Source organism: Passer domesticus, chromosome 10 (assembly GCF_036417665.1).
Source record: "Passer domesticus isolate bPasDom1 chromosome 10, bPasDom1.hap1, whole genome shotgun sequence".
Lineage (NCBI taxonomy): Eukaryota > Metazoa > Chordata > Aves > Passeriformes > Passeridae > Passer > Passer domesticus.
The window spans coordinates 11,854,744-11,870,657 of NC_087483.1; the positions used below are offsets into that span (position 1 = coordinate 11,854,744).

The window sequence follows — 15,914 nt, forward strand, 5'->3', positions numbered from 1 at the left end:
CTGTAGTAAGGGAACTGATACATTTTTCTTAATAACACCTCCTGACATATGGGACAAATATCCTCTTCATCAATTTCTCCTTGATCAATGCATTTGTCATTCTCTGCCTTGTAAGAGTCTGAAACTGTTTTACAGAGAAATTGTATGATTATATGAGAGAAGCTGAGTAATCTTACTGTAGCAAATTCAATTTAATAAATTTAAATCAGTTTTAAAAACTAAATTTAAATCAAGGGCTTAGTCTCCCTCCCAGCTGATATTCCTGTCACTGATTTCTCCAGTGACCTGATCCAGCTCTCCAGACTGCCAAAAGAACAAACCTTGCTAAACCCCCAAATTTTCTGTTGATGTGGTGGGTTTTAATTCAGCCTGTTGAATTTTGAGGTGGGTAATACATCCTTATTACTTCAACAGAGATGGTGCAGGGGCAGGAGCACAAATGTGATGAGGACCACCTGAGGGACTTAAGGTTGTTTACCCAGAGATTTTATGCAGAGATTTTTCACTCTCGAAAAAGGACAAGAAAGGACAGCGGATGGACGCTGGGCTTTTCTCCCAGGTAACAAGTGACAGGACGAGAGGACACAGCCTTAAGCTGCGCTGGGGGAGGCTTGGCTTGGACATGAGGAAGAATTTCTCCACATAAAGTGTGATTAGACGTTGGAACGGGCTGCTCAGGGAGGTGTTGAAGGAAAGACGGGACGTGGCGCTGGTGTCAGGGCGCTGGTGCCGGGCCCCAGGCTGGACTCGCTGGCCGTGAGGGTGTTCGGCACAGGTTGGACTCGCTGGCCATGAGGTGTTTAGCACAGGTCAGACCCGCTGGCCATGAGGTATTTTGCACAGGTTGGACTCGATGGCCATGAGGTGTTTGGTACAGGTCGGACTTGCCGGCCATGAGGTATTTTGCACAGGTTGGACTCGATGGCCATGAGATGTTTGGCACAGGTTGGACTCGCTGGCCATGAGCTGTTTGGTACAGGTCAGACTCGCTGACCATGAGGTATTTTTGCACAGGTTGGACTCGCTGACCATGAGGTGTTTAGCACAGGTTGGACTGGCTGGGTTTCCCACCCGGTGGAAGCCGTGATTCAGTGATGGAGGCCCACACGGAGCCCCCGTTCCCGGTGGGAGCACGCCGGGTCCCGGCGGGGCGTGCCCCGCGCGGCCCCTCAGGGCGGCCGCCATGGCGCGGCCGGGCCTCAGCCGTGCCCGGGCACTGCGGGGGCTCCGCCTCGCCCCATCCTGCCCGGAACGCGCTGGAAACACACCGTGCTTCATTGCGAGCTTTTCAAAGGCTGAACAGCCCCGGGAACCTGCGCCAGCCGCGTTTCTGCTCTACGCGGCGGTCGCTGGGAGGAGCTGTTGCACTCCCGACAGCCTGCAAAAATGCGTTTATTTACCGCGTCTTTAATGTTTGTAACAGTTCTTCAAGCAGTTGATATAGTTACCAGTCTTTCGGTAATAAAAAGTAATTGATGTAGTTTTTACACATATACACACCACTATATATTTTTTATATACATACATATATATATATATATATAAATTTATATATATATATATATAACATATAGCATAGAAATATACTATATATATACTATATATAGTATAGTATATATATGCTACACCAGTATATATAATTGGTTTGGTTTTTACTATTGTGTATATATACCCATACACACATATATATAACCTATATTATAATATATGACAGTGTATATATAATATATCATAATATATAATACTGTATAACATAATGTAATATAATATAAGTATTACAACATATAATATCTATAATATTGTGGAAATTATGTACTATATATATAATATTAGGAAAAAGTTCTTCCCTGTGAGGGTGCTGAGGCCCTGGCACAGGATGCCCAGAGAAGCTGTGGTTGTGCCATCCCTGGAAGTGTCCAAAGCCAGGTTGGACAAGACTTGGACCAACCTGGGAGAATGGAAGATGTCCCTGGCCATGGCCTTTAAGATCCCTTCCAACCCAAACCGTTCTATGATAATGTGGTAATGGAGGTTTCAGTCCCATGTATGTTTTTTAAGGTGTAAGAAATTCTTCCTGCTTGTTCTTGGCTTCTCTGAAATGCCTTTTTGTTTCAGGAGTGACTGAGTCCAGCTGGAAGGTGACAGAGATGGAGCCAAGCTCCCAGACAGGCAGGAAGGGTCAGCAGAGGGGCTCGGGGGTGCCAGAGGAGGTGGGATGAGGTTCTGTCACTGTGCCATGCCAAAATGGGTAAACACTCCCTGTGCCAGGTGCTGAAGGAGAAGTGTTGATGAAGAAAAGCTGATCGAGCTGCAGAATCCAGATCAGTGCAGAGGTGAGAACAAGGTTAGACAGAAAGGTTTTAAAATGCTTAACTCATGAGAGAAAGAGGGGCCTGAGTGAGAGAGAACTGTTGTGTGAAAGGCACCGACTGCACTGGGGTTTGGTGCAGCCACAGCAGGGAACAGCTCAGGTGAGCTGGTCACAGCTGTCACTTGAGTCAGCTCAAGTGGGCACATCATACTGGAGCAGCTGAAGTGGCTGTTTCTGGATAAGTTGTGTATCCAATAGTCCTCAGAGTTAATTAATTAGTCTAATTTTAAATAATCTTTAAACTAGTTCTGCCGGCAGAATGAGGATAAAGGGAAGGGAGCTGGAAGAGGATCAGTAGACAACATCCCTAGGTGCAAAGTTCTTAAGCCAAGTCCTGTCCTCAATATACCATTTTTAGCTATGTTTCACAGACTTCTTGTGAAATCTCCTGGATCAGCTTGTTCATTTTCTGTTCCTTGTCTTCACCACGGCATCATCTCTCCTGAATCATGTTTTAGTAAATAAAAAGTTATTTTTCATTTTTCTTTCCCTGCTAGGCATGAGATGTTATAGAGTTAACAGCCATGAAGAAATATTTTGCACCTGCTGTGTGGGAAGAGGAATCCTAAGAGTGAATAAAATCAATCCACGACCTTGTGATTTATACAGTTCTTAATCCTAGGTTTGAGAATGGTACCTAACAATGCTTGTACCTTGCCAAACTTTTGAACCATGGAATTACAAATACATTTCAAGGATTAAGTTACAGATTATTTCAGACCTCTCCACAGAAAGAGCTTCAGAAAAGAAGCTGTAAATTTTACAGATTAACAGTTGCATTCAGCATATTTTGGACATGTTTTTCCCAGGTCATTGTATAGGGAGCCCTTTTAGTAAGAACCCAGGGAATGTTGTTTGATTTTTTATATATAACACATGACAAACAGTTCCCTTTTGCAGTTACAAAATTACATGATGTGATACAAGATGCATCAATTTGCTCTTACAAACTTTGCCTCTTGAACTGTTCCAGAGCTGGTCTGGTATTTACTCACTTTTTGTTCTCTCTGGCTTTACTGGCCTCAGAGTATAAGTGTTCTTATCCCTCAGTTCCTTATAACATTACAGAATTTGAAATTATTCTGGTTTATTCCCCATTAGAACAGATCAGCCTGTACTGATTTTTGCCAGCAGAGCTTGAATAGCATATTCTGAGTATGGGCACTATCATAGTTTGTCTCACTTGCATTAATGGTCCTTAGAAATAACTGTGTTTAAAGTAATAACTCTTGCATTCTTTTTCCTAATGTTTTTTGAGATGGCACATGCCTTTTAATTTGTTTTATTGCATTTTAAGGCAGTGCCAGCTTCATCTTTAGTGTCACTGCACAAAAGCTTCCTAAACCCCCTGGGGCTTGTGGTTGTGTAAAAGGTACAGGTGAGTGGCATCAGCTGTGCTCATCTCTCTGAACTGTCACCATGAAGTGTCCAGGTAACAGTGGATTATTTTGTCCTCATTTTGAAATAGAAAGAAGAAAAAAAAATTGAGTTCCCACCTCTGTGGAAGGTCAAGTCTCTATTTTATGTATACTTGGGATGTCTCTGATTTCCAGAATTTAAGCTATGTGAAATAATACAGGAAAGGGAACTTTGTTCCTCTCTTGTCACCTTCTCAAGATTTATTGGGTCAGAGAGCAGAAAGTTTTTTACCTTGCTACTTTATACATTGGTCTGTGAACAGTTGGACTTTTTTTGAGAAAGTCTGTCTAGTAAACAAAATACAAGCACGTAAAATACAGATATGTAATCTTAATATTTCTGAAATCTTGTGCAAATAATGAAAACAGAATATATACCTCCTGTCAGAGACAGTGAAAAAGGCTAAGTATTGTGAGACTTAAAAATTCGGGTGACCTTGTGGTAGACCAGGACTAGGGAGGAGCTCATCTTGATTCCTTTATAGGCTCCCTGAGGGGCTTTGAGCAAAATAGTTCAGAGCCCCAGTTTTGTCTCAGGAGTGTTTCCTTTCCCTACTTCCCTGCCTGGTTTGATAGACTGAACCCCCTTTCAAGCTCTCAGGGTTTCAGGGCTCTCAGTGTGTATTGGCAGTGAGACAGTGGAGTTCTGATCAGCTCCTTCCAGCTTTACCAACAATCACTAAGCAGTGGTCCTAACATATTTGGGATTTGGATTTGTCCAATAGAACACTGAGCTCCTGAAACTGGGCAGCAGTTTCTGAGCAAAGCCACATGGGTACAGGTCTCTGGCTGACATCAGCCAGCTGCATTCTTTCCACATCATTTCAAGAGCTATAAATATAAGGAAGAAAATCAACAAAGACCCCATATCAGAAAAACTGATTTGTCCTTTTCCTCTCCACCGGAAACATGAAGCTTGCATTGTGACAGAGAGCTGGAACAGAGCACAGCATTGATAAATTGAGCAGATTTGCAGTGCAATGTTGTCCTGCCAATACCTGGGTGGTATTTTTAAATAATATGGAAAATAATATTTACTCTTGCTTACATTCTTATATAGACTCCATCAGAATGACCTCCAGTGGGATTTCACAACTCCTAAATTATTTAAGAGGGAGTGTCCTGAGTGTGAAACACAAGGTTTTCTTATATACTGTGTATTAATACTGCTATAGGGGCAACAAAAACCCACAGCAAATGAAAATCTTTTCTATGAAGAGTTCGTGAAGCACTCCTGTTGCTCATGCCTCACCTGACATTTGCAGATTTGGTTGTTTAATTTTTTTAGTTACCTAAACTGAGCAATAGGGATTATACTTTATTCTTCCCTCCCCCCGCCCCGCATTCATCTCCAGTTGTATTAACTAAAAATGTACCTCAGTTATGTCAGCGAAGATGATGAAAAATTGCTTTTCAACTGGTGTTGCCATAACCACAAAGTAAACACATCAAAAGGAAGTATTGAGTTTTCTGGATCTCTGCTCTTTTCAACCTTGTGTTTATTATTAGTATTTTGTTTGGGTTTTTTTTTTTTTTCAAATATAGTATAAAAATGTCCAAGTGATTTTTTTTTTTTCTTCTACAACTTCTGTGTTTGTGCTGTGTAACTCTTTTTGTACTAAATACTGCAAGGTAAGTCACATAGGTGTTTTATCATTATAAAAGTGCATGATTCATATGGAAGTTTTATATACTAATGTTACCTACAATATCTGGCAGGGCAGTAAGAACATATACCCTAACACTAGCCTGAAAATATTTTTTTTTATTAAGTATGGGGTTTTTGTGGGGGTCATTCCATACTCTGCTGCAGTTCATCTAGAAGGCTTTGCAGATAAACGAAACCCCCAAATGAACTGTTCAGTGGGAAAAGTTGTGTATAATTTATACAGTACATGACCTTTAAAGCTCGACTTCAGAAAATGACCAGAGAGAAATAATCACTAAGAATAGTTTACTTTGGCACTGTAAAATGAAGGAGTCTTGGTACTACTGACGACTGAGTGACATGTACTTAAGTTTAATGTGTGTTGTACAGTTCTTCCTCACCACTTTTACTTCAGTTTTCTTTGTACAAATGACATTGTCTAGCAGGGACTCAGATTTGTTTTTAAACATAAAAAAGTATGTTTTTAATGACATTTCAGAAAGATTAGTACTGACAGGTTTTTATATATATTTCCTATGTGGGGCCAACTCTTCCAGCCCATTTCCTTCAGTGATATCTGGAGAGGATCTGATAAGCTTTATACTGCTTTTCACAGTTCAAAGGGCATTGTCTTCCCCTTCACTCCAGCTGACAATAACAAAGTCAGACATATGTTATCACCATCACACAGGAAGCTGTGAGCCTGCTTGTGTCCAGCAAAGTACAAATGCAGGAAGAGCGTCAGGTTGGTTAAAAGCTGAGGGAGCTGTGCTAAGGTAGCATAGAGCTAATAGTGCTATAACCCAGCAATCCCATGCTGTAGGCTGGGGGTGTTTCAATTCAAGGGAGGGTGGTTATCTGTTGCTGATTGGTTTAATATTGTTATAACATAACTGCAGGTATCCATTTTAAACCTTTTACAGGTGAGGTCATCTCCAGTGGTGGGGCTGCATTGCATTAGAAAAGTAATTGCTTAGGTAATAAAGAGCAAAGCTGCAGTGGGATTAAGTGGTAAAGAATTGAATGTGAAGTTCACCTGACCAGACACAATCTCACTCTGTCAATTAACAAACAGGATGGAAGGTGCCCTACAGTAGTTCTGGATTTCCTCATTTTAACATACAGTGTGTTGTGCATCAAGATTAAAATGATGTACAATATATTAGCAAGCTCATCTAGTGAAATTCTGTGAGTCATGACAGCATAGTTCTGGGAAAAGTGCATTTTCTATCTCTCTGTAATTTTGGAATGGGAAAGGTGGTTTAAAAGAACCTTTATATATCCGCACTGATATCCAGTATTTTGGAACCACAGTCATGAGTGCTAAATTTGGGTCTATTTGCAGCTTCTCTTCTGCTTCCGGTACATTGTTTACTGCTTCAGGAAAGTCTTCCCAATACATGATATTAGTTCCTATCCTCTGGCTTTGGCTGAGCACAGAACAAATCAGGTCAGCACACTGAGTTCCAGCTTCTGTCTCCAAGGACCACTTCAACCTCTGCTATGATGCACTGCCTCTACCTGGAATTTCTAGGCCACACCATAAATAACATACACAGATATCTGTGGGAATAGAGTAGAGTAATGTATGAAAGAACTAGAGTAAGTATAAAAGAACTTGAGTTATGTTGACTGCTTGTCCATGCCTTCAGGGGAGTCAGGAATGGGGTCTTTGGTCTGATACAGTGCCAGTGAGTGCCTCCCAATTTGTCCCATCTCTCTGCTTGTTATATCTCTGTTTTCACACCATCAGTGGCTATGCTACGAGCTTAATATGCTTTCAGAAGGGCCTTGAAATAGTTTGCTTTCTCTACTGAGATCACTAGATTTCTTTAAAAGAGGAATCAGCACTTGAGCTTTTGCAATACAGAAGTGTAGATCCTGCTTCCAGTGCCCATATCCTTCCAGTTTGGGGTGCTGTGTGGATGGAAACAGCAAGCAGCTGTGAAAGTCTGGTGGAGAGCTGTGAGAGGTGAATAAACAGGATCATGTTGCGACTCAAACACAACCTTCTGCACTCCTAAGCTGCCTGTATATCTGGCAGGGGACACCAAGAGCAAGAAATGGTGTATTTATAGCAACAGAAGTTCAGAGACACTGCTGGCAAAGCTCTTCATCTCACACAAGGGATGGCAGCAGCTGGGCTAGAGGTTGTCCCTAAAGATTTCTGGCATTAAGCACTACTTTAGGTCACTGCTCTGAGGTAGAGAATGAGGGTAACAATAATACTTGAGCTTTCAATCCTGAAATAGACCATTATGGCAAGTAACTCTTGTTGTTCCACTGTAGTGTTACTGCTGAATATAAATATAAATATTTATATTTAAGTGAACATAAACTAGCCGTTGTCACATCCTGCTATAATCCTGTCAATCTCTTCTGTTTTACTTGAAAGTGAAAGTGCTTGAATGATTCCACATTATTTTATATTAAGGTCTGTATCAGTACTTCACACTTTGTGTATGTGTAAATGTCTGGGTTTACATCACATCAGAAAGGTTTGTCAGGATTTTGCTGCAGAAAAGAAGTGGGACAGGAAGTGGATTGTTAATAGATAAAATATTTTCTACCAGCTGGAAAAGAGGTGTGTCACCACATGACATTACAGAGCTTGATGCTGTGTAGACATAATGAGTAGATATGCACCTGTACCAGTGACAAGCATGGCTAGAGGTAGGAGCAAGGGCAGGCTCCAGTTCTGAAGAAAGGGTATTGAATGAAAAATTAAATGGCACTTACAGCTTTAGCCAAGCCTATTGCCATGCCATTTCACTTCTGCTTTAAACTTAACTTAAACCAATACCTTTTTCCCTGACTTCAAACTGAATTATCCATTGCTACAGCAACCTGTAAGTTGTAGTTGGCATCCCTTTGTGTTAGCTACAATCCAAGTACTGAAAAATCTGTGCTTGCTGATGGAGTAAAAGGTAGAAAGTGTCAGTGAGGAAATGACCAGAATTAAACAGATGGTGAAACTAGAGAAACAAGAGATTTCTGAGGGAAACCTTTTAGTGAATTGGCATTTAAACTGCCTATTCAGAGCAGATGGCTCACTCAGAGAAGAGGTACTTGGAGGACTGTGCTTGTGGTTCTACAAGAAACATGAGTGATATTATTTTTCTTCTGCCATTTCTAAATTTTTTTTAATGTGCTCAGTCTTTGAGCAAAGCCAGTCAATGGAGTAATTTAAGTTGAACTGCTGAGATCTGGTACTTTAGTTTTGATGTGGTCTGAGGTGAGTAGGTAACCTGTTTGTATGTACAACTGATCATAATTAATCTGAAGCTTTTCATCTTTGTCTATCTGCAGTTCACAGAAATGGCTTTAAACAATCCCAGTTCTGATATTCTAGAAGTCTGATTCTTAGCAATTCTCTTCAAAGCTTTGTGCAGCTTAATACAGGTCTCTGTAGCCTCCAGTGAAACTCTGCACTCTATGTGCATGCAAGCTGGAGCTGCTGAGATGCTCTGAACTGCAGAAGTTTCCAAACACCTCTGATGACTGCACTTTCCTGACCATACATTTTGGAAATAACTAAGAGGGCTTTTCTGTCTTAATGGATGTGTCTTTGTTATGAAGGTTTATACTGATAACTTTGGAATACCATCAGTGTTTGAGGGGGTTGTTAAGAGCAGTTGTATTTGGAAAGTTTTTAGAAAGTGGTTTGCACTTTAAACATTGCTGTGCATTTGGATGCAGTGGACTCTTTCCCAGGTATGCTCAGTAGAAGGTTTGTTAGCTTGGATCAGTACATCTGAACAGAGTTGTCAGCTCATGACAGCAATGAATATTGGTCATGTTCAGGACCCCAAATGCTTCAAATCTGCACAGCAGAGACAAACCCCTTCTCTGCATCTGCAGAATATCTGCAATGTATTTTACTTACCTGTGAGTAAAATCCTGGACTAGAAATTATATTATACAGGAAGGTTCCAATCCTTTTGAACCATGATAATTAACCCTGTGTTTGGGATCCTGCCTGAGTCCTGAAAGTTATTAGCTTTTTCATACCCTAAATAAATCTCTACAAATTTTCTTTACTGCAGTGAAAATGGCTGCTGCTGGTTTCCCAATACTCCATTTGTTGACTCAGTCAGTGTTGCAGGCTGGTATTCACTGCTGAACTGTAATTTCTGAGATACAGAGTCTACGAGTATTTTTATGTATATATATCTAGACAGATGTATATCTAGTCAGACCAGGTCAAAAATGAATGGGCATTTTGCCATGTGTTCTTCTTTTCTTAATCCATTGCCCTTTTGCCAACCATGTTCATGAAGAATTTCTGCTACAAGTGCTCTGTTCAAAGAGAATTTGCTAATGTTGTGGTCCCAAGAGCTGTGTTCGTTGTGCACCACTGGAACAAGATGCTATACCAAAACTACTTTTTATATCCTTAAGTGACAGAGATGGAAGGAATTAATGCTGGTTGGTAAAAAAAAAGATTTCTTGCAATTTTCAAGTAAAAAAAAGACTTGGTGCACTTTTATCTGAACGTTACCTTTCTATCTAAGTTCAGACCAGGAGGATTGGGACTACAGAAATCCAAGTTATCTCCTTCCACCCTCACAATCTTTCAAAAGAATTTTATTGGGATGGAAACAGCTTCAAACTGTGCTGTGTCAGACTGAGACTTTGCTTGTCTTCTGATGATTTGTCACAAGAGGGGGCTGGAGTTCTTTGCAATGACTGAAAGCTGATCTGTTTTAACGAACAGAACGTGTTCTAGTTGGTTGGTTGATCTTATTTTTTGTGAGAATAAAGGAAGTCTTTATCTTTTTTTTTTTTTTTTTTTTTTTTTGGTTGGGTTGTGCTGTTTTTCAAGAATAGACTCGAAAGTTATTGAAAAGGTTAAATAAAAAAAGGCACTTGCTAAGAAACCAGTTGTTCTGTTCAGGTTTGTATTTTGTACCTTGATGCCAGATACATAATTGCAAAAATAATGACGTAAAAAGGATCCTTGGGCATGGTCATACTGTCTGGCGGTGAAATTCATACAACTGGAGTTATGAAAAAAAATCTCTGTGAGAAACTGTATTTCTTTAGGGAGCCATCATGAGGTAAACCCAAGCTGTGAGCTGTCTAAGCTGTTCAAGCTAAAGTAAATGAAATAATGATTCTTTGTCCACTTGAGACACTCTCCCTGTTTTTACTTGTATTTTTAGCATGCCAGCATCCTTTTTAAAGGCTCTGTCCTTGCTTTGTAACGGCGTGACAAATATCGTTGCCCTATTTTGGAATGCTAATTTTGAGCAGGTTTTGGAAAAGGTAACAGTGGAACTCTAAATCCAATTTTATTTGGGGGATAGTCTCTGAAGGATCTGGTGGTTTGGAGGATTCTATAAATGCTTACTTCATTCATTCCCCTTTTAGCATGCAGACCCAGAAAAAGGAGTATATTTCATAGCACACAGTGCTGGGAGAATGGCTGAGTCCCCACCTCTCTCAGTGAGTAAGATGATGTGACTGAGGAGGCAGTGTCTTTCATGTCTAATGAATAAAAGCTCTGGGAGGGTCTGATCTCCAGCTTTACAGCAGAAAAAAACTTGTCTCGAATGGTAAATGTTTGCAAAGTCTTTGTTTGGCCAGTAGTGAATTATTATGATGCAAGAAAGGTAATGTAGAAATCCTGTTTGTATCTGTGAGGGGATCTAAACCTTCTTGCTCTTTTCAATTCTGGGAAGAATTTAGTAATTTCTCTTTGAAATATTGGTTTATGTGTCTTAATTCTTAGAAAATCTTTCTCATTCATATCTACATTAGCCACATTTTGAGTTTCTATTGTGTAGTATTAAATGCCTGTAAACATCATGAGGGTTGGACCTTTCTCTAGAAAATCTCACCCTGCAGCAATAAACTGATTTCATATCTCGCACATCTGGCAGCAATTCAAATGTTTTAAAACACCAACAATGCTCCTGGAAGATCTTTGTGCACAGCTGAGTGGCTTTGCAGGGCGGGGGCAGTGGCTTTTTAGTTTTATGCCTTAATGTTTTCAGTGTCTGAGAATATTTATTGTGTGAGTTTTCTTAGAGCTAAAATAATAGAATACAAAAAATCCAGTATTTTTAGGAGATAAATGATTTTCAAGGTAGCAGCACATATACTTTGAGAAACACTACTTATAATGAATACAAAGTGATGAAGAATAATTTTTAAACACTGTTAAAACATGTGAAAGCATATAGGCAGCAGACTGTATGCATCTCTTGTGAGCTACAGCATAAAAGAGGTCTATTTTTGGTTCCTGAAATAGAACAAAACTTTTCCTTTTCAACTTTGTTTATTTCATTTTGATATTCTGTTGAGAACTGCAACCAAAGAAGGGAAAAAGACAGAGAAAAAATAATAAAGGAAAAAAGAGAAAAAAATAACAGAAAAAAATTCATGGGCATTGCAGTGGTAAGTAAAATAACTCACACTTAAGTGGGTTTTGTCTCAGAATTACTGATGAATTGAAGAGGGATTACATCCTCACTCTTTTCTGCTGTTTTTATTGAGTACAGCAGAGTTCACAAAACAAATGTAGGGCACCATAAACGATTGCCACAATGCAAGCTGTGATTTGCTTTGTATTTACTCTTGGGAACTTTGAACAAAGGTCAGCACTAGTTTCATTACCCCTCCCATTTGTATTTTCCCACACTTTTCTTTTTCCCACAACTGAAGCAATCTATCTGGTGCCTGCTTATGTCCATGCTGTTGTTTCATGCTTGAAATGTGACATGAAACATTCATAAACTGGAGTTTTATGAGATACTGTCATTAATTCTGTCATGTTTCTGTCAGTGAAATGAGGACTCTTTCCTCCTCTTGTTTTCAAGTCAGAAATACTTTTTCTTTCATTTGCAATCAATTCTCCTCTGTATAATTTTTTAATTTTTTTTCCCAGCAGTGTTTTTTTTTTATTTAGAACAGAGCCTGTGCATGAAGTTTTTTTTCAGCACTACTTCGTTGTGACCAAAAATTCAAAATCTAAGGGTAGGCACTGGCTGTCCACCAGGAATTGTAGAGTATACCCCATTTACCTTCTCCTAGCTTATTGTTTGTTTTGACCTTGATCCCTAGCTGAAAGATGTGAAGAAGGCTAAAAACCCTTTTTTATTTTGGTGGGGATTATTGCTGCTAAGAATAGGATTCAAGGGGACAAAAAGAAAGAAATGTTTTGTTAATTTTTGTTTTTGATTTCTCTTCAAAGCATCAGGTAGAGACTTTTTATCTTCACTGAGTAAGAAAATCCTAGTTCTTTGTTATATGTGATCGAGTTTCAAATTGATACAGGTTTTAAAAACAGCTGGCAGTAGAGAAGATTTTGTAGGTCATGGTCTTCCCATCATAAAGACTTTGCACTGCTCTTCAGCTGTTCAAATAAACATACCTCTGCTTCTTGCCTTCCTGCTGAGAAATTAGTACATGAGCCCAGAGAAACAGGTGTCATACTACACTACCAAGCAGAATAGCATTTTGTTTGGAAGACCTTTCTACTGATGCTGTTAGTTCACTTATTGCCTTCAATATTAAAGATATCAAGTTTTAAAGAGCCTCAAAGGGTAAAAGTTACCAGGGAATCTTACTACGTTTGTGTATCTTTTAAGACAAATATATATTTTGCTGACACAGTTATTTCTGTTGACCTTGCTTTAAGCTGGAGGTTTGACTGAAACAACCATAAGTTCCTTCCAGTTTAGTGACTTTATGATTTGATGCCGGTGACAGTTACTGCATGGTTTGAGTAATCCATTTATCCTAGACAGGTAAACCTGATAGAACACCAAACTGGTGTATCAGCTGTTGCTCCTGTTGTGTAGTTACTGTTTTCATGTTACCTTTTTGTGGTCTGCAGACAGGAAAGCTCTTGCATTGGGAAATCCTGTTTTTCTCAGGTGAAATTCATCTACAGTCTGAGCAATGGACCAGTAGAGTGACAGTGGCACAATTAAGTGTTCAGCTCTGGAATACCAGAATCTCATGAATTTGCACTGGCACCAAAGCAATTTTACCCTGTGATCTTGAATATCCTGTGAGACGAACAATCTAAGCTGCTCTGGAATATAATACAAACAGCACTTAAAATATGAATTGATCAGTCAAGAGTGTGCATATGAGAAAGGCCATTCAAAGAGTGCACAGAAAAAGGCTGAGCATTCTGAGATGTGCAGTTAGCTGCTAACTCAATTTATAGCTGAACTCATTGCTGGCTCTTGGTCAGTAATGGATATCCTCTCATATGCAAGAGATCAGACAAAAAAAATCAAGTTTTATTGTATCCTGTTCTGCTAAATAAACTTCTTTACTCATTCTCTGCACAGCTAACATGCCATGATAATAACTCTAATATTTTCCTAAGTAAAAATACATTCAGAAGGAAGGGCAAAATAATCTCTGAAATATATTTTAGTTCTAAAATGAAAGAGGAAAAATCAGCAAGCAAAGCTGTCTATTGTTACCCTGAAGTTTTTTAGATCACTATTCTTCTGACAGCCAAAAGTAACAAAAACAAATGGGTTAATTTTCTCTGTGAAAAAACATAATAAAAATTAGACACTTCAGGTTTGGGAACTTTTTTGTGGTGGGGAGGGAATCAGTCAAGTCTCCTCTGCCAAAATCTCCAATGTTAATGATAATAAAAATTAGTACTTTCTGAAGAAGAGCATTTAATAAAACATTCCTGACCAGCTTTAGTTCGTTATTTTATTTGATAATACTTGTAATACTGCAAAAGAGTTCTCTAGGAAAAGAGCAGAACATTCATGACTGATTTATCTGCTGACATTAGCTGTGGGAAAGTCACCTTTTGGCAATTATATTTTGCAAATGTAATTCTAGTAGCATAAAGATTGTAAGCACTGAGGTTTCTATAATTAAGGTTACCTTCACTTGCTCTTTATTGAATTAGTAATATTTTTCTATTATAAGGGTGGTATTTCCAGTATTCTGTTCCCATGGGAAATTTTATTTATCAAGCCTCATCAGATGCCTTGTTATGAAAATGTATACCCAACTCTTTGCTAAGTTAGCTGATTAATTTGTATCAAATATCACCATCTGTTCTTTTTATCTGACAGAAATGCAGATGATCAGGGTAGAGGTGCCTTAGTGCCGGTGTGAGTTGAAAGTTCAGATGTTAGATACACTGGCATAAACTGTATCTTCCTTCCTACCATAGAATTGGAGTGAGAAAAGGATTAGAGGTGCTGCTTCTGTGGTTTGTTCCTGTTTCTTTGGGAAGGCACACCCTCAGAATGTGGGAAAGCAGTGTCTTTCTCCCGAGTGCTGTGATTACCTTTATTCCATCTGTAGGCTGCTTTGCTTGTTGCAAACATGTGCTGTGTGGACACTGTGGGCTACAGTGAGAATGGAGTTAAAATCTGGGAGAGGAGCCTCTGCTGCTGCTCAGATTCCCTTTTACTTGGCAGCTGAGCTTTGTATGGTGCTATAAATCAGGTAGCCATAAAAAGAAAAATCATCACAGAAGGAAGTGGAATATGATAAACTTCTGTTTACAGCCCAAGTGACTTCCTTTCGAGCTCTCCTTTTAGGAAACAGAAATATCACCCTAAGCTATTTGGTGAATTAATGCCCATTGAATATATTCAATACCCATTCATTCCTCTTGTGATGGAGAATAGACACTTTAATTGGAGACTCGGGCTCTTTGTGCTGGGCACTGTCCAAGAGCATATTGAAAAGACTGAGCTGGCTCTAAAGGCTTTACATTTTAATATACCAGACAGAGAAAGGAAAGGGCTTTCTTTTTCCTCCCTCCTCCTCCAACTGTAGGATATTTGATGCATGTTTGTAATTCTGATGGAGAACCACACAATAACAGTATGGCCATACTGACTGTAAATGGACTTTTACTAAAACTTGTACATTCATTAAAATACTAGAACCCAACACAGCTTTTAAAAGAAGGCAAAAAGCACTACATTGAAGGTGGGCTGTACTCTTCAGTTTGGCCTTGTTCTGTCATTCATTCAAAGCTACACTGATGCAGTGTGTTCATCAGGGAGGTACAGTCCAACTAATGACTGTCAGTGGTATTTCATGGTGTTACTGCAGTGTTTAGGAGCTTGGCTCATGGGCCCTGCATGCATTGTGCCATGCAGGGGAACATAAACTCGAAGTGATTGGTCCTGTCTTAATGTTTAATCTACAGGTAAGGGAAAAAAATAAGAAACACTGACATATAAGGAATTAAATGAATGGTCAAGATAACAGGTGAAAAACATCCTATGAAAGCACATTTGCTCCTGAATCCTAGAGTGCCTTGTATTCCGTTTTCCCAGAAATAGAAAACTGGTAAACTTCAGCATTTCAGTAAATGCTTCAGTAAACTTAAAACCACTGAATCAGTGATTTGAGGATTCCATGTGATTTCTAACAGGTTTAGGACTCTCTGTGTAACTACAGTATTAGGAAAGATGAAGGAATGAGTGGAGTTTTTATTGAGTTTGCTCCTTAATCTTCAAATTAT

The 15,914-nt window shown here is 39.3% G+C and overlaps 1 long non-coding RNA gene across 4 annotated transcripts; it reads left to right on the forward strand.

The window, feature by feature from the left end:
* The first annotated feature begins 616 nt into the window (after positions 1 to 616).
* LOC135308605 (uncharacterized) lies at positions 617 to 5,304 on the forward strand. Of its 4 annotated transcripts, none has more exons than XR_010368983.1 (4): positions 617 to 830; positions 2,116 to 2,178; positions 2,269 to 2,333; positions 2,869 to 5,304. It is a non-coding gene; the product is annotated as an uncharacterized LOC135308605 (long non-coding RNA). The 4 variants fall into 4 exon arrangements; XR_010368984.1 differs by having other exon boundaries at positions 757 to 809; XR_010368986.1 differs by lacking the exon at positions 617 to 830 and adding an exon at positions 857 to 1,000.
* The last annotated feature ends 10,610 nt before the right edge of the window (positions 5,305 to 15,914 follow it).